Source organism: Chrysemys picta, chromosome 6, assembly GCF_011386835.1.
Source record: "Chrysemys picta bellii isolate R12L10 chromosome 6, ASM1138683v2, whole genome shotgun sequence".
In the NCBI taxonomy this organism is placed as follows: Eukaryota; Metazoa; Chordata; order Testudines; family Emydidae; genus Chrysemys; species Chrysemys picta.
This window is the reverse complement of record NC_088796.1, coordinates 31338594-31351615: the sequence shown is the minus strand read 5'-3', so window position 1 is coordinate 31351615 and position 13022 is coordinate 31338594. Positions and strand designations below refer to the sequence as shown.

The window sequence follows — 13022 nt, the reverse complement described above, 5'->3', positions numbered from 1 at the left end:
AAGGCTTCCGCCCCCTTTGCATTTAAGGACTGGGAAGTGAGTCCCACATGAAGAGAGTGACCAGATCAGAATGAGATTAAAGGTACAATTTTCAAAAGTGCCTAACTGATTTAGGATCCTAAGTCCCCCACTGACTTTCAATGAAACATAGGCTCCTAACAGCATTGGAAATGGGCACTTTTAAATGTTTTTTTATCCCAAATCCAACAATGAGTCAGAATGAAGTTGGAGATCAAATAAAGAAATTAGAGAATGTAAACAGTAGGCATTAAACAATTGATAGAATGCATCTGTGTCAATAAACAATAATATGTATGTTCTGTTTAATTCAGGAGATTTTAAACCAACAAAAAGGAAATATCATTTGACCATCACAAAACCACAGGAAGATGTACATGGCTATGCATTTCAAATATTTACAATGCTTATAATTAGAGCTCATTAGACTTGTAACAAAAATAATGAAGATCTCCTATTCTGCTTTTAAAATATAAACATGAAACTGCCTCTTTGTCAAATAGTTATTCTATAAAGACTATACTGTATCCAGACATTATACATATGTACTCTCAAATATCTGTTGTTGTGTTTGTGTCTCCTTACTGGTAAAAGTCAATCTTTATGCTACTGAGATTTCCTGGCCTCAGTCCAATTGGTTAAGAAGATTAACTTGTATAATTTTTGCTTCCCTACATTGGGCCTGGTCCTGCATTCATAGATCATCCAATACTCTTAGTAACTTCACAGAGTGAGCAGATGATGCAAGATCAGGACAACTATAAGCTGACAGTAAATTTTACAATGTAAGTTCAGATTCACAACATCTTAGAGAAAATATTTTTTACTGGTAGACAGAGCAAATACAACACACAAAAGCCATTTTTTACATCAAAGGAATAATCAAAGGAGAATCTTTATCATATTTTTCAAACAATATTAAGGGTTTTATCATTTCCTATGAAGATTCTTAAACCCAAATTTGGTTAGCATCATTTGCAATTAGGAAGAAATAGATTGTGAACTCTGGAAATTTAAGATGATACACATTGCCTTAAGATTTCCTGTCCTAACACAGAACCATTTTTTGTACAAAAATGTGACATTTTTTACTTTATAAACTACCAAACAAATGAATAAATAAGCTTGACATTAAAAGGTCCTAGCATTGATTTATATATCAAGAGACTGCCCTTACTAGGCATCCTCATGTTTTGACAAAATATCATCACATGTAATGAGTTCAGTTCTGCTCTATCTTTATTAGAAGACAACACATTTGAAGTGACCATTTTTGGCTGTCCTTTTAGTGGACACTTAAGACAGATTTGTATTGCATATTTATATATTGCCTTTCATCCCAAAGAATCCCAAAGTGCTATTTTAGGGCAGGAAGTGAATGAAAATAAACAATATGAAATAAAATATCATAATAGAATAAAAATAACCTGTTACCAATTTAAAATCAAGGGAGAATGTTGTCTACGTGGAATGTAATTAAACAAACTTGAATGTAACCAGAACATTTGGGTTAATGTCCCTACTCTTACAGAAATTGCCATAAAGTCTTCAATGACCACAAATTGGCAGGGCCCCATTCTTCTTATCCAAAAGACAGCCTTTCCAGGAGCACTGTTATATGTACCTCTGTGTTGTAGCATCCTTGACTATTCTTTGGTAGACTCCCAACCAAGTACAGAACAGGTTTAATTCTGCTTAACTCATGTTTTGTCAGGATCTATTCCTGGGAGAATTCTGCGCCACTGCATACGTGCAGAATTCATGTCCCATGCAGATTTTTTTCCCCATAGAGGAGAGACACTGCAGTTACACCTTTTGCCCACGAGGGGCTACTGTGCTGCCATAAGAGAGGGCAGCCAGCTGAGGGCCAGAGCAGCCAGCCATGGAGATGGAGGGGGCAGTGGCTGCCTTCCTCACAGAGCCCTGCCCGCTGGGCCAGCTGAGAAGGCACAGGATATGGGGGGGACAAACAGAGCAGGGCACATGGGGCTGTTGGGGGGGATCACATAGACTGGTGTTCAGAAGGGCTAGTGGGGGGGAACAGACTGGGGCAAGGGCACAGGAGCTAGTGGGGTGACAGTATTGAGCCAGGGGTTGAATGGGAGTGGGGTGCAGGGAAACATGGAGATGTGGGGGTTGCAGGGACATATGAGGCCGGGTGGGGTGCAGGGACACACGGAGACAGGGGCAGATGTGCCTGACTGAATGGGAGAGGCTAGGGGTCAGACAGAGTCTGCATGGGGGAGGCTCCCCAACCCCATAACAATCCCCTTCCCTCTCTTCCCCCCCGCCCCCCCCAAAAAAGCCCTGTTCCATACTTCTCCCATCCACACCCAACAACCCTCCAGATTCACTCCCAGGCTCCTTCCCAGAAATTATTTCCCTCTCCCTCAGCTCCTTGGTTACCCCTGACTCCCCCAAGATTTTGCAATATGTTTCTGTATTGTAGTTTAAGTGAATTATTACTCAAAGTTCTGTATTAATATGTCTAGTAAGGCATCTATTTGTCAAAAATATTTCCTGAATCTTTTTTGTTGTCTGTATTGTTACAAACATACTTGCTGGCTGGTATTTTGAAATAAATTACCAAAATAATTGAAACTGGAGTGATTATATTGTATTATTTTGACAAATAAAATATGCAGAATTTTGCAGAATTTGAAAATATTGTGCACAGAATTTTTAATTTTTTGGTGCAGAATTCCCCCGGGAATAAGGAGCACCACATAAAGTGGTATGGCTGCAGATAGCATTACTATATAGCATTGCCATTATGGCTTATGGTATTGTCATAGAACGGCTGAGAGTCGTAGTAGTTTAATTTTAAAGCATGCTAGTTAATTATAGTATGTACTCAGTAAATAAAAAATGTGCAAGCTATATAATCAACTCCTTTTCCATTGCAAGCTCCTGCAATTTATTCCACAGAAAATTTAAGAATCCCTTGTTTATTACAAGGGAATATTGTGCATGTTATTTTTCTCCTTCATTTGAAAACAGTCATCAAAAACCATTCCCTCTTTGTTCTGATTGTATATTTTAAATAAAATAATAATATAAGCAAACACACATCATTATGTGCAAGTTTCCTGTTGCAAGAGAAAACAAAGCATCTCTTAACATCTTAAATTGCACAGCCCAAAATGGCCTTTTGTCATTTGGCCCTCGAGAGAGAGAAAGAGAAAAGAAATCACATTAAAACACACCAGGCAGAGAATTGGAAGGGAATAAAACCTCATTTACAATCTTCATGGGTCTGGAAATAGTAGCTGCTGATTGTATTGTGGGTTGTTGGAAATCGATATCCAGTCTGACCTGTTTTTAAATGAAACTAAAGAATATGAGTTCAATGATTTGTAGCCTAACCAGCACACATTAAAAATCCTAAATAAAAGCAATGAGCAGAACAGAAGTTTGAAATACTTGGATAAAGATCATTGATAAAGATTTTCCTTGTCCAGATACTGTGCTTAATTATACTCAGCCTCAAACTTTCTGTGCACTGCACATTAAACCAAGAGCAAAACTTAATTATAGGTTTTTACATGAAATTTTATCATGGTTAGATTTGCATTTATTGTTAGAACAAGTAAACATATATGCAACTTTAAAAAAAAAAAAAAAGAAAATACTTGACTTGCTTCTTGTATATTGATCATCTGAAAATATAACACTCTAAGATTATGGCTTTTTTGTAGAAAGCATAGTAATTAAAAAGTATGATTAATAAAACAGTTTTGTATTAGATGCCATGTAATGCAGACTGAATATATTTTTTGCAACAAAATAGTGGCATGGATAATATTCTAATAAAGAAAATATCTGAAAAAGCCATTTGTTAGAGATAAGGAGAGTTTATTCATGATGATAAACTGTTCTACACAGGGCCTAGTCCTGCGTTGCTGGTGCATGCGACATTCCCCTTGAAGTTAAGGTGTGAAATCCTGGCTCCCCAATGAAGTCAATACGATTTTGCCATTGACTTCGACTTCAGTGAGGCTAGGAGTGCACTCCAAGAAGTGGAGACTCTAGTCCATTGTGTCTATTGGGTCTATGATATATGTTAATACTATACAATGTTAATGTAATACTTATAATAAATGCCAAGTAATGCACTTTGGAAAACATAATCTCAACTATACATATAAAATGATGGGGTCTAAATTAGCTGATACCACTCAAGAAAGAGATCTTGGAGTCACTGTGGATACATCTCTGAAAACATCCACTCAATGTGCAGTGGCAGTCAAAAAAGCGAATAAAATGTTGGGAATCATTAAGAAAGGGATGGATAATAAGACAGAAAATATCATATTGCCTCTATAAATCCATGGTAGGCCCACATCTTGAATACTCAAAAAGTTATATTGGAATTGGAAATGGTTCAGAAAAGGGCAACAAAAATGATTAGGGGTATGGAACGGCTGCCATATGAGGAGAGATTAATAAAACTGGGACTTTTCAGCTTGGAAAAGAGATGACTAACGGGAGATATGATAGAGGTCTATAAAATCATGACTGGTGTGGAGAAAATAAATAAGGAACTGTTGTTTACTCCTTCTCATAACCCAAGAATTAGAGGTCACCAAATGAAATTAATAGGCAGCAGGTTTAAAACAAACAAAAGGACGTATTTTTTCACACAATGCACAGTTAGTCTGTGGAACTCCTTGTCAGAGGATGTTGTGAAGGCCAAGACTATAACAGGGTTAAAAAAAGAACTAGATAAGTTCATGGAGGATAGGTCCCTCAATGGCTATTAGCCAGGATGGGCAGGGTCGTGTCCCTAGCCTCTGTTTGCCAGAAGCTGGGAATGGGAGACAGGGAATGGATCACTTGATGATTACCTGTTCTGTTAATTCCCTCTGGGGCACCTGGCATTGGCCACTGTCAGAAGACAGGATACTGGGCTAGATGGACCTTTGGTCTGACCCAGTATGGCCGTTCTTATATTCTTCTCTTGATACTGGCTTGTAATTCCCAAACTAACATCAGTGGGAGTCATGTGCTCCTAGAGAAGAATATAACCCAGAATATAAAAAAGTCTTTCTTCTTTTAAATAATAGCTTTCACATATTGCTGTATAATTACATGCTGTTTCTCCAAGACAGTCAAAGCACAACAACCAAACATGAAAACTTTGCTTTATACAATTGCAAGTGTCCTTATAAAGGAGTGCATCCAGGCAAGACAATTTAAGACAGTACCAGAAAGAGGTTTAAGGTGAACGTTACATTGTGTGTCTTGTATTCCCTTCACCATCAAAGTGACAGCCCTCTAAATTTTCACATTAGACATAATTAGTGTGTTCTGAATATAAATAAATAAAAGTATTTACACCAATGGTGGATTCTGAATTTGAAGCATGGGGCTTCAATCTGAAATTTGTGTTAAGGCCAATGGAAATTTCATGGTTAAAGCGTGAATACCACACTTTATAGTTGTGACAGTGCATCAGGGAAAAGATACTGGGAGCCAAGTTAATGCAAAATTACTGAATAAAATAATAATTTATAGTGTGTTTGCACTATATTTTAGAACAGCCTGCACTTTAGAAAATACCTAGACATGTTTTAAAAATGGTGGTGATGGCAGCTGTGAATAAGAACCCAAAGAATGATACCATTTATGTTTATTTTTTCCCCCAAGTGAGGATGCCTGTTTATTATAATTGCTGTTGTAGCATCACCTAACTTTAAAATTACTAGGCTAAATCCTGAAAAGGACTGAGCACCTGCAATCCTGTTGACTTCGCTGAGAGTACAGTACCTCATAGGATTGTGTCTCAGACGCTCAGCACTTCTCAGGATGCGATCCATTATCAAGAAAGGACAATACAGTTATGAGTAACTGGGCTTCCCATCTCACGGAATCTCCAGAGTAATCGGTGTCTCTAGTGTCCAATAACATCACAGTTTTCTGGCCCACTATCATCTGACATTGTAGTACCACCGCAGAATGTAGAATAGTTGCTATAGGCAAAGGATCATGATGTATTTATTCTGTGAATCAGAAAACCAAAAAGATAGTGCAGGAGATGGACAACTGGATATTCCATGAGAAAGAATAACCCAATTTCTATATGCACAAAATGGTTACTTATGCATACCTTTTTAACATGCAAATGTAGGCTTAGTCAGGACAATTTAGATCACCAGTTTTGAAATGTTGACCCTGAAAAATCCATGAAGAACAAAAATCCTGTGAAAATAATACTAAGGTCTAGTTCCAGTAATGAAGGGCAAGCAATACAGAATCAAAGCCAAATCAATCCTTTAACCAATTTCCCTTAAAAAACAACATACACATAGTTCTAGTTGCAGGCATTTAATTCTTCAGATCCTTATGCATGAAGCTAGCTGTAATAGTTGACATGTTTTTATGGGCTGACTGTGGATACTACATAGTGTTTGACACATCATGCACTCTAAGGCCAAAACTTGCTTATCTTACTCACAGGAGATGTTCTGTTGCCCCCTCGCCAATCCCTCAAATATCTCCCACTAGAGGAAAAGATTTGCAGTAAATTCCACAGGTAGACCCACATCGAATTTTCCCGCCACCTTGTTCCCTAATTCTATAGATTGCTCCATGGGAGGAGCAGTCCGGGCCCATATTTTCCTGTTGAATGAGCATCAACAGCTATGAGACAAGACACAGATTTAAGATTGGCTGTTGATAGTGCAATTCTCATCTTTGAAAGCTCAATCCTTACAAAATACTCCCTTGGTTTTAAGACTATGCCATTGCTAATGCAGGATGGTTTAACATTCAGCTATAAGCCATTTGTCACAAAGTGCTGAGTGGGAGCAGAAAGAGGTTTTCCACTGAAACCTGCATCCACATTTTTCTTTCTGGGCGAGGGTCCTAACAGTGGTTGAAAACAAGCTTATGTAGCTGTGCTAGTTTTCACATGCACAGGTGCAAAACATGTTCTATGGCTTTGTGTATGTGGAAGAGGCATAAATGTTAAATCCTTGGCAATTTTCATTATTTTCTACCACCTTTAACTGCTTTAGCAGATTTACTGCAGGATTTTTTTTCCCCCACCAGATCATACATTTGTAATTTATTATAACTAATGGCTGCATGACGCTGCTTAAGGTTTGTTATAGTTACAGAAGTCCACATCTAGAATCCTTATTCACAAGAAATTTTCACTCACATGAGTTGCCCTTTGAATTCACTACTGCTAACAGTTTCAAGAGTTTGGCTCATTTAATTTTTATTAATAAAATTTAATTTATAAATAAAATATTTAATTAATTTAAATATTTGCTTATAAAACTTTAAATTTGCATTGTTGTTCTAACTAAAAATAGTGATTTTTCATAGGAAAATGTTTTGCTAATAAAAGAGAATTCTATTATATTTGTTTTGTTTAACTATAGATGAATGGGGAAAGCAAATCAGATGTTACAACCAACTGACCTATTTTTGGATTAATTTCTCAAGTTGACAGTAAAAATTATGCAGGAAGGAATTCATTTATCATGCTTTTATTCAGTTCAATTTTGTATTTTGTAATATCTTTGAGTGTTTCAGAGGAAACCTTAAAACTTTATTTTTCTATCCAAGGATTACTGAGCCTAATGCTATTTATCATGCCTTATTTTACATCTTGAATGTAGGTCTGTATTCACTCATCTATGTTTTATTGTATTTTCTGAGCTATATGGTATGTGTAGTAAAGAGAACGTTTTTTTCCATATGTTTCCTGTATATGCAACAACAAAAAGAACTAAAATAAAGGTAGAGGCAATTGGCAGTACTTTATATACAATTGAGAAGGCTGCATAATGTGTATTTGGGTCTTTGCTATTGTAGTTGTATCTTACACTGGGGTGATTATCAAAGAACATAAGAACAGCTATACTGAGTCTGACCAATGGCCCATGTAGTCCAATACCCTGTTTTCTGACAGTGGCTAATGCTTGATGCTTCAGAGGGAATAAACAGAACAGGGCAATTACTGAGTGATCCAACTCCAATCATCCAGTCCAGCATCTTGCAGTCAGAGGCTTACAATCTTAGGCCTGGTCTTCACTAACCCCCCACTTCGGACTAAGGTACGCAAATTCAGCTACGTTAATAACGTAGCTGAATTCGAAGTACCTTAGTCCGAACTTACCGCGGGTCCAGACGCGGCAGGAAGGCTCCCCCGTCGATGCCGCGTACTCCTCTCGCCGAGCTGGAGTACCGGCGTCGACGGCGAGCACTTCCGGGATCGATCCCAGAACATCGATTGCCTGCCGCCGGACCCTCCGGTAAGTGAAGACGTACCCTTAGTCCTTCAGTTTACTCTGGTTTCCAGATCCCATACTCAGTCTCGGAAGGCCATGAGCTGCTGGCAATGAATGTACACATACACCACCTGCCCACAAGGCAGGTAATCATACACACGGCATTCAGTGCAATAAACTGGATACCCCCACCCTTCTGCAGGACTTCTACCTGCATTATTTTTACTTTTGCAGGTTTTTTGTTTGTTTTTGTTTTGGGAGGGAGAAAGGGTGTTTATTGGTCTAAATTTAGAGAATGGTAGATGTATCTGGCTTTCATGCTCCCTCTTTAAACTCCCTTGCAAAACTTCCCTGTTTGCTGCTCCTGTTCACTAGTTCCTCTGGTCACTTAGGAGCTGGCTTTTTAAACCCCCATTCTCCCTGAATAGCCCTGCCCCCTTGTTAAGGGATCCTAAAGGGATTAGGGTTTAAAATATGGCAGGCTAGCGCCTCATTAGGAAGCTCTCAGCCTTGCCTAGCAGGCCACGAAGCTCAGCACACAGCCCCCCAAACAGACCACATTGTAAACTTCAATCAAGCAGGCACAGGGCAAGCAGCAAGCATGCAACAATCGATCAAACAAACTAACAGGCTATGGCTCTTATGTTCCATTATTGTATATTGTTTTTGAGAAGAATCTATTACACTGTGGAGCACAAGGAATGCATCCCATTTCATCTGATCATTTCACAATTTCACAACTGCCCAATCACAGTTCTAGGCAACACACCCATAAAGTATTAGTCACATCTGCACACTCAAACAGACTGTTATGAGACAGTGTAGCTGCATCGTAGGAACTGACAAGCTACATTGCCTGCTCTCAAAGTAAGTGTATATACAGTAACTATTGTTACTCTCTCCACTATTTCTGTATACATCTCTACCCCGACATAACGCTGTCCTCGGGAGCCAAAAAATCTTACCATGTTATAGGTGAAACCGCGTTATATTGAACTTGCTTATAACGCGATAAAGCAGCCCCGCCCTCCCGGAGCACTGCTTCACCGCATTATACCGAATTCATTTTATATCGGGTCACATTATATTGGGATAAAGGTATACTTGGTTTGAGAGCTACTACATAATGTCTACCAGTAGATGGCAGCATTTACAATTCAAAAAGTTACCTAGAAGTTTCTCAATAGGTATGTTCAGATAGGATTTAATAATTCTGTTTGAGGTAAGATAAACCAACTATTTTCTTTATCACAGGCTTAAAAGTGGATTTTCAGTGGGACTTTCTTAGTATCCTTTATTTCTCTTCTTTGGCAACAACAACATGGTAACAAATCAATCCTATTATACGTCCAGAGCCAAATCCTGTTTGCCTTATTTACCCAAATAGTCCCACTGATCTGAAGCCACTAACAGTAGCAAGGATCACCAGAATCCTCTTCTAGTCAGCCGCTTCATCTGTCTGAATGTGTCTGTTTTCCCCTGGCCCAGGGAGAGAGACAGATGCTTGAAAAGGGAAGTAGACTATACTCTGAGCCCAGTGGGCCTCTACCAGCAGCTGAATTCCTCATCCCTATGGAAGAAGAGAGGGTAAAGAATAACTTTTTCTTGGCCTTTGGGGGAGAAGAAAAAAAGAACTCCAAGGACTCCTAGATAGGACCATGAAGGGATATCCTTGTTGCTACTGGCTCCTGCTTCCCTTCCACTGAACCGTGGGGTAGGGAGGGAAGAACTCTTGTCCTGGTTTAGTGAGCATGTAGGTTTGATGCCTGTGGGAGTCTGGGCTGAGCAACTGTGAGGAATAGCATATGGGTGATTTTGGGATTGACTGACGGGAATTGGAAGGTGGGGGCATGATGGTAGGGGTAATTGATTGTGTGAGGTGAATGCATGTGGAGGAGTGATAGGATAACTGAGTGGTTGGGGGGAGGAGGGATAAGGTGTGGTGCTGTGCTCAATTTTCTCCAGTGACTGAACAACATCTCTGGAGCCTGATGTTGGCCTCCCCTACCTGCTGTCCCACAACTGCCTCACATGAGATTGTCTACTGGGGTAAATACAAATACAAACAAAAAGAACCAAAAAGATGTACTGATTGCCGGACTATTAAAATAATAATATTAAAAATTCCCCCTACTGAAACAACTGTTTTATCTCCCCAGGGTGGTAATACTATTATTAGTCTAATATTGATTGTTGATTTTGGTGTGTTGGAGTAGGTGTTAGAGGAGGCCTGTGATATACAGGAGATCCGACTAGATGACCTGGCGATCCCTTCTGGCCTTAATTCTATGAATCTACATTAAAAATGGAGATGAGGGGAAGATGGTGAGAGAGTAGAAGCAGGTGATTTTATATTTTGTCCTGACCACTGCAAACTTGCCCTGAACCCTGTATTCTGCTCATCCAGTCAGACAGCTGAAATAATACTATGTGATTACCAAACAGTGCAACACAGCTCAAATTTCAACTATGAAAGCCGTAGTCTGGAAGAAATATGTAACAAATGTTACTGAATAATTTAGAGTACCAAATAGTGTACATTCAAGAAAATACAGATCTGCCCATAGACATTCCACTAAAGCGAGAATTTGTAACTATTTGTTACAAATTATTCAAATAGCAGTACCTATTAAATATCTGACTCCAGTGTTCTTCACTGGGTAATGCAGCATATGATATCATATTTACCACAACTAAACAATCTTCTCAGGCTTTCAGTAAACAACAGCCAAAGGTCTACTTTTTGATGTGGGCTCACAAGTGTGCCATTTACACTTGCACAACTGTGCATCAGTCTTAGAAGGGTATTTTGCATTCAATCAGGTGACTGGGAAAATACGGAGCACATTTGACAGCTAGAAGCTGAAACATAACAACTTTTATTAACCACACATGTAAATATTGACTCATATTCAAGCCTAGAGTTGAACCAGTTTGTCTGAGCTGGGACCACTTGGTCTTGACTACTTCTTTGAGGTGTATACATCTGGAAAACTCTCCCTCAGCTAGATATGCAACACTAAGATCTACCTGCCACTCATCTGTTCATGTACAGACATGCTGATATAGCTAACAGTTGTAGGATCTCCCTAACAGTTCATTCTTTCAGATTTACTCTGTGACTTTCTATTTCCTTGTATGAATGGAACTACACTAGGGATAAGTATGTCAAACCAGGCTAATTGACATCAATAGTAACTCCACACTCTGAACAAGTGTAGGATGTGCAACACAGGTACAAAGAACAGATCTGAGATGTCGTGGAGACACATATTTGGAATATCACGTGCTGTTCTGCATTTCTTTATAAAATAAATATATAATAAAAATGAAAAAGGAAGTGCTGGGGGATGCTACAATAGGAGAGGAACTCAAAGATCTTAGTTATTCCAAAAGAGAGGGGTCTATATTCTTTAGAGCCCTTTTATTACTAGTGATGATATAGTGATGAGGACAGGGCCTTGCTGAGGTGCACATGGAACTGAGGGAAACAAAAAAGATGATATTTAAAGTAATGCCAAGTACAAACAAACAAACAAAATGGCAGCTTAAATTAAGGGCATTCAAGGAATTTGGAAACAAATCCTTTCTACAGCGCCCAGAAAATAGAAGTAAACTACCAATGGCAACAGTGCAGTAAATACTATACATTGTACAAATACTGTAGTTTAATCTCTTGATGACATCATATTTATGGATGAAGGGTCTGGTGCAGAATTAATGTTTATTAAGGTCAACATTTTTAACCTCAGGAGCCTAACGTTAAATCGACATATAGGGGGACCTAAGTAAATGGCCTGGTTTTCAGAGATGCTGAGCATCCACTTGTTCTCCTCGAGCACTGGGGAGAGATTGTGCTTCTTGAAGATTACGTTTTTCTGATGGTGGTCTGACTCCAAAGGCAAGCTATGGACACAATTTGGCCCATAGCTGGGTCATTACATGCTGTTGCACAATTAGGTTTTGCTGGTACAGCGGTTTGATCAAATGTTGTGGTTTTGTTGTATGTCCAAAGGGCCATAAAGGTCACTGACCCCATGGATATACACAATGTATCTACGGAATTAGAGAAATACTTGGAAGAAGGAAATCCTGTGAGATACACCAACTCAAACAAGTGGGATGTACCTAGATATTCTTCCCAGACTCTTTCCGTCCTTTAATATATATATATATAATTTATGAAAACTGATGTACTCTGACATAGTATGCTTCAGCAGAGATAAATAAGAGCATATCTGTCAGATGAGTTAGCATGGATAGTAATGTCCTGATCCGTATTTATTATGTTGGACTAGACAGAACAAATGACAAAGTGTCTACAGCATCCTCAAAACCATGTATCTATCTTTGATGATGAACTAAACTGCTATCGCTGAAAATAGTCCACGTGATCTTCACTTTTCTCTTACCACAAGTACTGATAGTTCAAATGAGTGAGTTAAATAATATTCTGAGCTGGCTCCTGCAACATTCTCCAGATTTCTGAACCATTTAAAGAGTCTCAAGCTGCTGGATTATTGTCTGTATTTTGTCAGTAAGTGACTAAATGAATGTGTGCTACAGAGACCGGATCTGCACCTAGAGAAATTCAATAGCCCTAAAACCAATGGCAGTGGCTGCTATTCCAGCCTGTTGTGTTGACAAGGGTGTGTCTAGGGCCCAATCAGGGATTAGATATTAATAAAACCCTTGTTCACTGCTACAGCAGTAAACAATTAAGTGTGGCCCAGGATTTTGTGTCAAGTTACCCCTGGCAAG

The 13022-nt window shown here is 38.9% G+C and overlaps 1 protein-coding gene across 1 annotated transcript in view; it reads left to right on the top strand.

Annotated features, from left to right (window-relative positions):
- The window catches only part of EMB (embigin), a 31346-nt gene extending 28727 nt beyond the window's left edge, over positions 1–2619 (top strand). The window contains exon 10 of the mRNA XM_005282181.5: positions 333–2619. The gene's annotated coding sequence lies outside the window, so the exon portion shown is untranslated. The remainder of the gene's footprint in view (positions 1–332) is intronic.
- Positions 2620–13022: the final 10403 nt, after the last annotated feature.